Source organism: Phaethon aethereus (assembly GCF_964289735.1).
Source record: "Phaethon aethereus genome assembly, chromosome: 2".
Lineage (NCBI taxonomy): Eukaryota > Metazoa > Chordata > Aves > Phaethontiformes > Phaethontidae > Phaethon > Phaethon aethereus.
Window position 1 is genome coordinate 104,527,735 of NC_138582.1, and position 13,577 is coordinate 104,541,311.

Sequence of the window (13,577 nt, forward strand, 5' to 3'; positions counted from 1 at the left end):
CATTATTTGCTTCTATTCATCTCACTTGGCATCACTCAATAAAATCTGCACATGATAAAGAGAATAACCTTGGTCAATAGTAAGAATGCGGGGGGAGGAAAAATGATCATTTCCTCTCCTCACAGGTATGGTGCCATGATGGCATACGTCATGGCAATATGAACTTCACAAGGATGCTGGTATGTAGTCATAATAAAAGAGGAGACAAAAACTTTAATGAGATGGCTGTATGTAGGGAGGAGGGATGGGCTGGATTAATGTCCTTTCATTTAGTTTGTGGATTTATGGTGAGGAAATTTTTAAGAGGGATTTAAAACAGAAGAAAAAAGCCACTGGAAATATGGCTTTATTTAAAATACTTGCAGAAGCATTCTTGCAAGGGAATGATGATGTAAGTATTTTATAGAAGTTGCAACAAATTCCTCTGCTGTTATGCAGCAAAGGTTTGATGGCCTCATGAAATATGTTTTTCATTGAGACTACCAGAGAAGGACTTGTAAGAACATCCTATGTTAAAATTACAGGTCATTGTAAAAACCTGTCAATGAGGAAGGAGAGAGACCCAGTCATGCAGATCAGATTTTGAAAGTAAATCATGCTCCTTGAAAATATTTCAGTAGGGCTGCCTGTGATCTTGAAAGCTTCATATCTAACATTATATATTCGCATTCCTTTTCAAAGGTCCGGTAGTTGGGTTGGTATGTCAATAACCGAATGCAGGAATGACAAAGGTTAACTTCATACCTATCAGGTTGAGAAGGCTTCTGGTCACAGAAATGTCCAAAATGTGTCACCGGATTTCATGGTAGCAAGGAAGATGACCTATGTCATGCTCTAATAGCTCAGTAGAGCACACTGTAATTTTAGAACTCATTATTCATACAAATATCCCACAAAAGAGTTACAAAAATGGACAAAGCTAGAGAAGGTTGCAGTGAAAAATGATAGGAACAGAAGGTTAGGAGGGGTATAAAGGATAGGAAATAGTAAGCAAAAAGCAGGCAGAACTGAGCTGCAGTGTGCTGATTAAAGATTGGGTTACTGCCGCATTTAAAAAAGGAACGGAGTCAGTGAGTCTGAGGATGTTGGCTAGACGGTTGCAGACTGTGAGTGCAGAAGCAGCAGCAAAGCATCAATCTGCAAGTTTGGAAGGGATGAGCAAGAAGTATAAGGAAACTAGGTAGTAAAAGAAAAAAGGGAACCATGGGAGAATAAGTGGAGATGGGATCATAACAGGTCAAAACATAGGTATAGCATTGAATTCAAAGACTGAAGTGGAACACAGAAGCAATCTTGTATAAGGTACAAGATGTGTCTTTATATGAGTGAAAAGTGACCGAAGTGGCTTTGCATATCCATATTATATAGACATTTATCATGGAGTTGCCAAGTTTTTTCCTCAAGTTGTTCAGCAGGTGAATTGCAAGTCAGTGTCACCTGTAAGGGAAGCTGTCATTCAGCAGCCTTGCAGAGCAAAGCAACATGATTTGCAAAGAAGGACTCGAGGTTGACAATTTTAGATGAACAGAAGAGGCTCACAGTTGAGAATAACATTTGAAATGCAGTTGTCTTGCCAAAGAGGAGCATGTTTGCTTCAGCAAGGATTAGCTGTAGAGGATGAAGTGGAAGGCGGGGGCCAAAATGTGTGTGGCAGAAGGAAAGGAATCAGGGAGATGAGACCATTAAGGTCGGAGAGAAGATGCAGATATCTGCTACCCATGAGAAAGTTGAGGTAAATTACAAAATAACTTGGCAAATATGGGAAAAGAAGCAAAGAAAAGGAAAATTCCACCTTTGGGAAATGTTTAGAGCAAAAGACAAAATTTAGCAAGCTGTTCGCCTAAATTCAACCAAACTAGCAAGGAGGTGGAAGATGCCCCAGTGTTCAAGATTAACTTCTGTGAACGCTTCATGGAAGAATGAGGGAGCGAAGGTCAGCAAGGGAGACCAGGCCTGGCAGGAACTTTCGAGTTGCAAAGCTAGTAAATAACAAAAAGAGGATAAATAATGAAAGGGTAATTGGTGAGAGTGTACAGAGACAGAACCTGCCGGAGGAAATAATTGTATTTAGGTAAGAAAATTATGTTCAATACTTAGCTACATGGGCACGTGACGGTGTGGGTCTTTTGAGAAGGGGGGATTTTGAGTTCTCAAAACGCAGTAGATGCTGCCACAGATGACAGCTGTACCTGAAGCAGGAGGCAGAGATTAGTAAGTAAAGTGCAGGTTAAGTATTGAGTTTTAAACTCACTTTTTAATGCAGTAAAGATCAGAGAGAACTTGTCTGTAGGACATCTGTGGGGGTGAGGACACTGGAAGAATTATCTGTATTAGACAATGAGGGAAACAAGATACTGGGTGGCAAAGGGAGATGAGGTTGAGGAAGGGACGAGAGTTTTCCCATTTCTTAGAAATTATAAAAAATTAAACACATTATTTACAGACCAATGGCTATCCCAGGAATAGATGAAATTCATCCTAAAAAAATTAAATTAATAGTGAAAGCAGAAATTGTGAAGAAAGATGAAAGTAATAGGAAATGTTGAACTGACGACACAAGAACTTCTGCAGAAATTTCTCACTTGTCTTTAATGGGGTAATAATATTTATACAAATATATTGGAGTCCCTGAGCTTCTACATCAGATTTATTTATTCCCTTATTTCCATATGGACAATGTCATCCTACTATTAGAAGTCAAAATTAATGTCAAAATTAAAAAGATACCACTTTCCTTCTTCTCAGCCCTATACATATGGATGCTGCTGGTGTCTGTAGGCTGAAATAATAGGGGCAAATTAAAAAAAAGCATATATAACATGACTGGTTGTCCAGGACTGTGTTCAGATGAGAGCTTTTGTTTTGCTTCTCATCAGAACTACAGAAATCAACTTGACACGGCATGTCAGCATATTCAGGAATTATCTGGGAAAATCATATGCAAAGGCAGCGCCAGTTAGGAGTGGTGAATTGCTTGAAATCATTTGTAATAGTCATGAGCAGTTTGATCGTTTCCCCAGCCTTTTGAAGCCATGTGATTTGTGCTGTAAAGCTAATGCTGGCAATAAAGAACCCATGCCTATCTGTTAATCAGGTTGAAGATGGCAGCTGTTTCACATCAAGAGGATTTTAAGACAAAAGCAGAATAAAATACAAGACAGCCAGAGAAAGGAAAATTCTATTCTTTGTCAGAGGCTAAAATTAATTGTGATGATTTAAACAATTCTAATGAAGACTTTTGTGTACACTGAACAGGTAGTGGGGAATATTGCGTTTCATTGATGAAGCATTGATGCAATCAGCTTCAGGACTCACTGAATGCCTTGAAATCCTAATTTCTTTACTTTTCGAAGTCTCTAACATGTTGGAGAAATTTACAGTCTTGTCCTTTGTTGCCACAGCCTTCAAAATGGCATTAATTATTGTGGCTTTTTTTCTTAGAGTTATACAATGATAAAGCTTATTAGATATTATCTTTCTGTCATTTAAAGGAGGTTGTTTTTAATTCTAGCAGAAGATTTCTATGATTTATTCCAAATGTTTCTTCATTTATATCGTGTGCTGACCTGATAAAGAGACCCAGTAGGAGAAAGGACACTTCTATCTTTTAGCTTAGATGATAAAGTCTGAAAGAGCTGTGAAGTAGAATGTAGAATTTCAGTGGGGGAAATCCTTGCCTCTTTGCAGTCAATAAGAGTTTTTCTGTTGACTTCAGCAAAGCCTAGATTTATCCCCGTGTGCACAAGGAAGACCTGTGCTGTGTTGCTTCAGATTTGAGCTTTCTTAGGTTGGCTTTATCACACCAGGCAAACACCTTTAGACATGGTATTCTGGTTTACTGTTCACCATTCAAAGACTGTACAGGATACCATTTTATTAATATATTAATGAATATTATTTGATTCTAGCAAAAATAAAGCAATTAAGCCATACTGGTAAATACTTTATGTACTCATTATACCTCTTCCTTCCTTACCCAAAACCAGCTCTCTGGTTTCTCTGTATGGAGGTACTGTTAGTTTTATAGGTAAATGATGAATTATATCATAACAATATCTCTCTAACACATCTAGTCAGTGTCTTGTAATCAATGTATTTTGAGACTCACCCTACTCTTCAAGAAATCTCAAACAGCCTGAATTATCAACCCCGCAATATTTTATCTTTTTGCTTCCACAAATTGCTTGCAGCCAAAGGCTAAGACAGGGTAAGATTATAACATTACTGACAGCTTTCCTGTACACCGAAACATTAGCAGTTCTCAGTCTTACAGTATCAGATATACCAGGCTTTAACTGGAACTTTAAATGAATACCGGTGGGAAGGGCACAGACTTGCCCTTCAATGAGACCCACAACATTTTTTTTTAGTCCATGAATGTCTCAAGATTACAGACTTTAAGTTCATGGTGGTTTTACATTTTTTAAAGAGGGCTTTTATGACTCTCTCTGGGTTTTGTAGAGTTGGACCAAGGCACCTGGTTTTGCAGATGTAGGGAAGTGAATAAATAGTCCTAATAAAAATCTTAAACACTCATCAAGAATTTCCTGAAATATTTCCTCAGTAACATGTTTGACACATATTTGCATTTATTTACTTATGTACACAAAAAATAAGGAGATTAATATCTGCACTGTGCTGTATCTTTGTACATTTACCAGGTACTCATTAGAATTACCAAAAAATTATGAAGAATATCACATATGCCATCTCTGCAGTGGAAGAAAATTAAGCAAAGGTCAATATATGTTATCAACATACAAGGTTTTATCTTATAAGTTGCTAAACAGATTCAATATATGTTATAGCTAGTGCAGAAACACACCCTGGTTAAACACTAAGGTCACTGGTGGCATTTGACCTTTGGTTTGTATCACAACCATATAGTACGCCTTAACAGTGTACTCATTTATATGCTTATATGTACATTCAGATGTTTTGGTGTGTCTTTTTTTACTTAAATGAAATATGTTTCTTTCTGTTCTCACGTTTTGTACCACTCTGTTTCTGTACCTTAGTAAAGCCAGCTAGAACTGTTACTGTAGCTGAATACATGGGCAATTATTTTCAAACAGCTGGAAACTTTTTAAGGTTCGTTTTTCTGCTCTGCAAGGTATTAGTAGGTAGCTCTTCTTTAATGATGGATTGCGTAGCCCTGCCTTAAGAGTACCTACATTTTCGATCTCCTTTTCCTTATACTTAACAGTGAAAAGGTCTGTAGCTTGAACCACACAACTATCAGGTTCCACACAGGAGCCTCACTATTTGGCAAATTATTTGCCTTTGTTGCATTCATTTTTGTTTATAAAATACTAATTACCTCTTTTATTGTTTGAAGAGATTAAAAGTTAATAGGAGAAACTAAATAAACAGAATGCCATTCTGCACAAACTATATAAGCTGGTAATTAATTTCTGGCCTCCTCTGAGCTAATTAACTCATATAAAGAAATGAAGTTAATGAACCATAATTCTAGTCATACAAGTGTAGATACAAGCAGTTTGACTTAATGAATTAATAAGATATTTCCTTTCTTAGAGGTTTTTCAATTGTGTTCCTAGTCTGTAGGCCTTCTTAATGTTTCTTTCTGGCTAAAATATTTAATAAATGGCAGGGCAACCTGGAGATGGGACTTTGCAAATTTTACTGTCATGTAGGAGGCCACAATTTCAGAGCAAACAGGGAATTCTAGCTCAGCTGGGTGATGAATCATTGATACACAACAGAGATGTTTTTTTTCTGACTGGAGGTGATGCAGTAACCATCTTAGACTGAAAAGTTACAGTTTCCAAAAATGCAGTCACTTTGCTTAATCTGGGTTAAGGTGCAAATAAAAATGAAATAATTAATAATTATAGTGATATCCCTTTGGCTGAGTGAAAGGATCAATTCTTAGTTTAGACTGCGGACAACCTCATTTCTATCAGCATTTCATCTGGAATTTACACTGTTATCTGAGCATGCTGTAATCAAAATGAGTCAGATGTATGATTCTTAGTTAATCCTGAGAAATAGGTTGTTTATCTTATGCTCCCTGATTTCTTCTAGAAATAAGACTTATTTTGCCTTGCTTGCCACAGTACCAATACAATGTTAGGTTTTACCAGACTAAATTGATACCTCATCAAACAGATCCTGCCATAAAGACAATAATTTATCCAGTGGAAAATTACTTGGAAATCCTTATCTCTGTGTCTGTGATTTGCAAGCCATCCCCTCTGTAAAATTTTGCTCTGTTGTCATGAATACTGCCCCAAGCAGAGTTGAGTCTTATGCATTTATGAAGTATAAAACAAGCAAACTTCTATGGAGTGCAGTTTTTTGCAAGACTGATTTTCCATTCTTACAGGTTTTCCCTAATTTCATGAGAGGAAACATGACTGTATAGTTTATTTTATTCTTCATATTTTACAAACATTTTATGATTATTTATTGATAAACAGTCTTCGAAACATGCTGTTCCTAACACTTTAAGAAAAAGAACCTAAGCACAATAAAAAACCTAACATTTTGAGATTGCTTTTTCCCTTCACTACTGGAGTACAGAACATACCTGGACATCTGTTATGAAACCCAGATCTTCATGAATCAATGAAAGTTTTCTGTTGATTTCAGATAGATTTTTATCACTAATTATTTCATAAAGAGAAGAGAGCAAAAAAGGTAAATTTTTATTTATAAATGTAAAAGTTAAAGTTAAAACTATAAAATTAAATAAAAAGGAATCTGTAAAAAGTCTTTATATAATTCTCAGTACCACACTGCTCTGTATACATATATTCCTTGCTTCATTTTCCTTTTAGATGAAAACTTCTCTTATCCTATTATTTTAAACATGTTATTTACCTAAGTGTCAGCAGTCTCTGTTTCAGACCTTTGACCTTGGATTGTGACCAGGTGATCAATTTTGTTTTCCTTGGACCTGAAAGCACAGCTGACACAGCCTTAGAAATGTATTTCATCTTGATTTAGTAACTTTCATTTATCCATCTCCATTATTTACTTAGATGCTAAGAGTACATCCTTTCTGGGCTATTTGTTTCTAATTGATGAGGTAGACATACATAAACATGCTGCAGTCACTGAAAGTAAACAGTGTCTGGCTGCTGATAGTCTGTACATAAAATGACCAGCTTTTTTCAGATGGAAAAAAATCTCTTATATGACCATGACAGCACTTGCTATTAATGAAAACAATGGCTGCTTAGTACCAGCATGCAATCTAAGAAAGATTCCAATAAAAACTCTTTCAAAGAAATTGGTCAACACAAAACCCATGAAGAAAAACTTCAGCATGATAAAACATCATTTAGCTAAAGAAAATATTGGTGATCATTTCAGGTTCTGCTCACATAAGAATGTAATTTCATTTTTTTGGTTCCTGAGTCCATTATGATTCTGTAATGCTGACTGTTATAGAACCTAATTATTAGATCCAAATATTTTGTCTATCCAAATCCACGTATAGCAGACTCAGAGCATCGGCAGTATCACATGAGGTTCTACCATAGCCAATACGTGGAAGAAAGCTGCAAAGAAAATGCTATGGGACTTTTTTGAGTAGGAGACGGCATTCATTGTGAGCATAAATAACAAGCTATGACACATTATCGCAAGGGCCAATTTTAGCCCTCAGGATAAGTGTACGTCTCACCTAGAATGAATATTTACTCATTTATGGAAGAAAGGTGGTGTCCTCGCTGAACACAAAAGGTTTTTTAGGAAACAACTAAAGTTATTTTTATCCTTAATTCCTTGTAATGGTGTGTGAGATGCTGATAGTTAAAAACTCACATCCTATTTTACAAGCTCACTGTACTTCCTCAAGGACAACCAATAGAGTGTTATCCAGAGCAGCTTCCACCTATAACCAGGTGCCTCACACTATTTCTGAATGATCCTGTCTTTGCCAAATTAAATTCTTGTCTTTTCCAGATCAAGCCAAAACCAGAAAGTTCAGATATTGTCAGAGTTCATCCTTGATTAGGAACCCAGCTGAGGAATATATCATGCTCTAAAAGTTTCTGATTAAGAAACTATTAAGTGATTCCCTTTTGTCGGCTTCACTGCCACTAGATTCCTGCTATAAAATGCTTCCCTTCCTTCTGTCTTTAATCTGTTTTCAGATGCATCATAGTCCTAGAAATACGTTACTGGGCATGGTTACGCTCAGAGCTTAAACTACTGATTTTAGAAGCCTAGTCCCATTTTCAAATGACAGCTTTTAAACTTTTATATATTATTATAGCTAATCTTGTCTTCCTTCAGAAAAGTATATGTTTTTATCATATGCTAATGAACGGTACGAAAAAACATCCTGTTAATGGATAAAAGTAAATCCTGGTGTGCTTGAAAGGAACTGCCTGAACAAGGTAAAATTAAACTGTGGCTTCCAGTCTACGCTATGAATTAACATATGGGTGTTCTGTATCAAGCTTATATCTTTTTTCCTTGGTTTATTTGCAGGCTTGTTTATTATTAAAGTATAAACCCTATGTTTAAGCATGTGTAAGTTAATACTCTTGAATTAACTTTTAACTTGCTTTTTTTTTCTGGTCCATAATCAGATAATCTATGAGCAGGACTGTCTTATAAGTTTTAATTTTAGGAATCTTTTAAATTATCTTATAACTTTTAATATTCCCAGATCTTATTTGGGTGATAAAAGGAATTATTTCATATTTTATGTCCTGTGCTGTGCTCTTTATAGTCTGTTCTATAGTCAGATAGATGACATACAAGTATTTGGATGCTTCAGTTTTGTTAAATACTTTAATAAGACCAAGGAGAATACAAAAAAGACAAGCATTCCTGAAAGGTGATACTTGGTGGCTGAGTTTACAGAAGAGCATCATATTACCCTGTTCTGTTGCTCTAGCCGTGCTCCAGTTCAATAGTCTGTTTAATGTGACTGCCTGTACACTTGACCTGCACTTACAGACTTGAGCATTCAATTCCAAATCATACCACAAGCAGCCCACCTTGAACAGCTGCTATGATGTGACACATCTACAATCTCTTTGGATTAGATACTTCTATGCAGAAATTTTCCTACAGTTTTGGCACAGGGAATAATTTTACAATTTGCAATTACTGCATTCCTTTACCAATGGCTGGCCATCAATGAGCATGGGAGCATATGCGTTCTAGCAATGATGAAGGGCAAGTTGGCAAAAGCAGATACCTAAAACCCTGGCAGGCTTTTTCCACCATGGTTCATGCACCACTGGATATGCATGTGTTAACACTCTAAAAATAAAATGATGGTTATGACAATTATTGGGAGGACATAGTTTTAGCAAAATAAACTGGTGTTAGAAGATAGTTTTAGTGACATAAACATATTAATGCTGAGATATAAATCACAGGGTCCTTCCACATTTTCATTATCTTCCTGTGAGGATTTACTGTGCTATAAATGAGATTCTATAGGAAATCCACCCATATATAACAATTTATAGTGTGATGTCAAGCATATGAGGATTAACACTGAAATCATTCTATCTATAGTTTAATCATAGTTGTAATCAATTATAGTTATGTAATTTTGACTTTTCTCTGTCCATTTTTAACACACTGTGGTTTCTGTATTAATACTTTTTTGGTTGTTGAGAGGAATAGCAAATGGTTTCTTAAATTAGAGAAAGAAAAACATTGAATTCTTAAGCAGATAAAAAAGGCTTAAATACATCATGATTAAACCATATGTCTTGTACGATCATCTCTTAAGTACTATAAGTCTTTACAGATGTACTGACCTCTTGGATTCCACAGCACAAATGAATCCCATTGCAACTGTGATATATTAATATTTGTCAAAGTCCTCCAAATTGAAAAGATTTTCTCTTCCTAGTACATGGGATTGCTTAGTTGAAAATTAAAGTTCTTGTACAAATTAAGCTGAGATTTTTTTGCCTTCTATTCTGGGGAAATTTCTCCCTCCTTCTGTTAGATATTATTTATTGTGTTTAATTTTTAATAGTGTGAGAACAATGCTGGCATATTCATAGTGGCTGGAAAATTTTCATTGCATCTTTGGGTGTAAATGTAGTTGAGAGTACCTAAGCATCCTAAAGATCAACTCACCTGCATGTGTAGCTTCTCTGACATAGCCAAGAAATAAGTGTAGAACATGTGGCATTATTATTTTCATGCTTTCCACTTCATTGTTCTGTTTCAGCTGCTAGTTCAATCACCAAACAATCTAACATTATTTGGAGATGTTCTTTGTCTTGCACATGCCATTGAACATTGTTTGACCTTTGGAATTATTGCCATTTACAGAACTTGTCTTAGATTTGAGAGTTAGAAGAATAGGGATAGAAAAGACATCTGTCATTGCTACTGTTGCATGTTCTCTGCAACACAAGGACATGGCATGGTAGCTACCTTCGAAGAGCAGATAACAGGTATTTTGAAACAAAAATAATGTAGATTGATTTTTGAAAACTAAAGTTTCCAATCAAAAAAAGAACTGACTCATTCATCCAGTCCACCAAAAACCAGACTAATTCAAGACCTTAATAATTAACTCATGTGGAATCTAGATAAAATACGTAAGTCTGAAGCTTCTGAAATAATTGTGTTAATGCAAACAGTAGGCAGAGCTTATTTTAAAGTCATATATGAATGTGTTTTATGAAAATGTATCATCGTTTGAGTTTCATCACCTAAACATTTGGTTTTGGAATCATCCTCCAAATTTTGATATTAAATTAACAGACATCCTTATTTTTTAATAGTGATATTTTGAGCCTTAAGACTTGCACTTTTACATACTTCTTTACACTTCAATTATGACTTTTTAGTCTCTTTTGAACAATGAGGTTTTTTTAAATCATATCTTTCCTTAAGAAAAACAGTAATTTTTGTTGGATCCAGAATGAACTTTCAATACTACACTGCAAGAGACCTAAATTAAGGAAATAGAAAACTGAGTTACTGCCTATATAAAGAAGTGTCTGCCTTGAACATATAAGGAGCAGATGTTGGAAAATTTAATTCCCAACAGAAAACAGAATGAGATGAGAAGATTGTGTATTATATGATGGTCTCTGCATAGTATGCAAGAGTCGCAAGTCTATGGGAACAAGTAAGGCAGTTTGTGAGCTAAAGCTGTGAATTAATAATTCTGCATTTAGTGGTGTAATTGCGATGATTGAAGAAAAGGATAACATTTTGTGTTGATTTAACAAAAGATTCTTGCAATCTGATAAACATAAGTGTTTTTTCTAAAATGATGGTTATAACAGAACATACACAATGGCTAAATTACATCTCTAGGAATAGATAGTACATAGAGTAGCAAAGTGCATTTACAAAAAAAAAAAAATCTGATGCCTTTTAGCAGGTGGATGATAAGCATAAATAGAGAGGGACAACCACACTCGGCAAAATAGGACATATGTAATATAAATATCAGGTTATTCAATGCATGTCACCAGTCATGTATTAAGTTATGCAAAATTCTTCATAATTCAAGCAAGTGTAGCTATTTCACATTGAGAGAGAATCTACAAGAGCCAAGTCAGTTATCCCAATGATTACCTGTCCTCCCTCTTAAAAATATTTTGTGTGGCTTTTAGTTTGAACTTGCCTAGTTCTGGTTCCCCACTACTGGATTTCTCAGAAAAGGGGGCGAAATCTTTCCCAGCTTTTTCTGCAGAAGTCAGCTGTTACCTCAGCAGAAAATCTCTGTCAAGTTATACTTAAATAGAGCATAATATATGCAACATATAAAAAGAAATCTTTATGTGTCTCTAGGTATCTCCCAAAACCCACCATCAAAAATTGTTCATGGAGGAAGGCCAGTGGATGTGCTGTATACTGTGAAAGAGAGGGAAAGCTGTCAGAAGTTTAACATGAAAACAAACAGAACTAAAAATTCACTTTCCACTTTGGATCCATGAATGGATCAAAATAATAATGACAATGAGAAGCAATAAAAACCAGTCATGATCAAATGGCCTTGAGGGCTGAAAGGGTATGAGACATGTTAGAGGGGTGTTGTTACAAGATAGGATTTCTAATGGAGCATTGTTACTGAACCAGTAATACAGATTGTACCATCTCAGTGGCCCATCAAGACCAGAGAATTTTGACCTGCAAAATAGTATGCTCTGAAATAGGGTCAAATGTATAGTAATCATGGACAGATCCCAGAAGATATGCAATTGCCGTGGCGATAGATGGGATCCTGTAAAAAGAGCATTGCCTTGTTATGTGGTGGGGAGCCATTTCTATGGATTCCTAATTTGGGTACCAGGAAGCAGACAATATAAATGGTTAATTCCTAATGGAATTTAATACTTTGTGAGAGATGGATAGATTCACCTATATACCTTTTGGCATTCATTACAGCCTTTAAAAGACAAGGGAAAGCCAGGATAAACTACTCATGATCGTAGCTGTGCTGCATATTGAATACATGTGTGAAGCTACCGTGGAAAAGATATGAATCTGCATGTTGAATAATTATGATAAAAATGTCTGCATATTAATTCGTGAGGAGGACAATTGCAATAACTATGTGGGATGTTCCCTCAGAAAAGGTCATCAACCATGATTCTGCAAAAACAGCAACTAAAATTGAGGAAATCCTATAGAAATCCCTGCTCCTCAAAAAAAGATAAACAAAATGACAGCTGCATGCCTGCTTTTTACCAAGATCAACAAATGTATACATTATTAGAGGTTCTTTTAGGTACAAATGAGTTTTAGTAAGGCTACCAGTAGTATTTTCCTTTTTCAACATATTGATCATGGTCTAGGAAAGCAACAGTTCAGACTTAAGGACTCTTGTTACTGCACAAAGAACACAAGCAGTTTATATATCCAGGTCTCTTATATTCTCAGAAAAAGACTGTGAAGTGTGTAAAAGAAATATATTCTGTTGTAGTCAACCATGTATGTTTATCGACATATTCATGGGAACTGAGTAGCAATGGAGTCTCCAGAAACAGCAATTGAAAACACTTTCCTGATGGCACCATTGGGACAATTAATTATTCAGTTTCACATGGAGAAATACGTTAGTGTAGCTAAATGCAGACAGGAGAGAACACAACACTTAAAACAAAGTGTTTCTCATTTAAAGCACAAATTCATGTGCATAGGTCTAGTTCACTTTTGTCAGCAAATATGCGGTTTCCAGTACCACTGACTGGTCAAAATAGGCATGTTATTGACAGAAGCAAAAAAAAGCTATTCAGTATTGTACACACCTTTTCTCCCACAGCTCTGTGTCTGTGTGTGTGCAATTTTCAAAGACGAAAATCTTTCATGTCACTTTTTTTTTTTAATGATTTATTTTGGATTTGGAAAGAGGTAAGTACTTGAGACATGGTGTTTTGATTTCATATTAATGCATAAATGTGATGATCTGTATTCCAGTATAGATACTCACATCAATACATTGAGTAGTCAAAAGAAGGTAAAAGCATTTATACAACATTTTGATGCCTTAGATGTCATTATGTGATCATAAAAGAAAAATGAAAGTGTGAAGATTTTACCTGCACAGGAGTCAGTATATAAACATTTTGGCTTTAAAAACTGTCAATAAATAAAAATTCAAC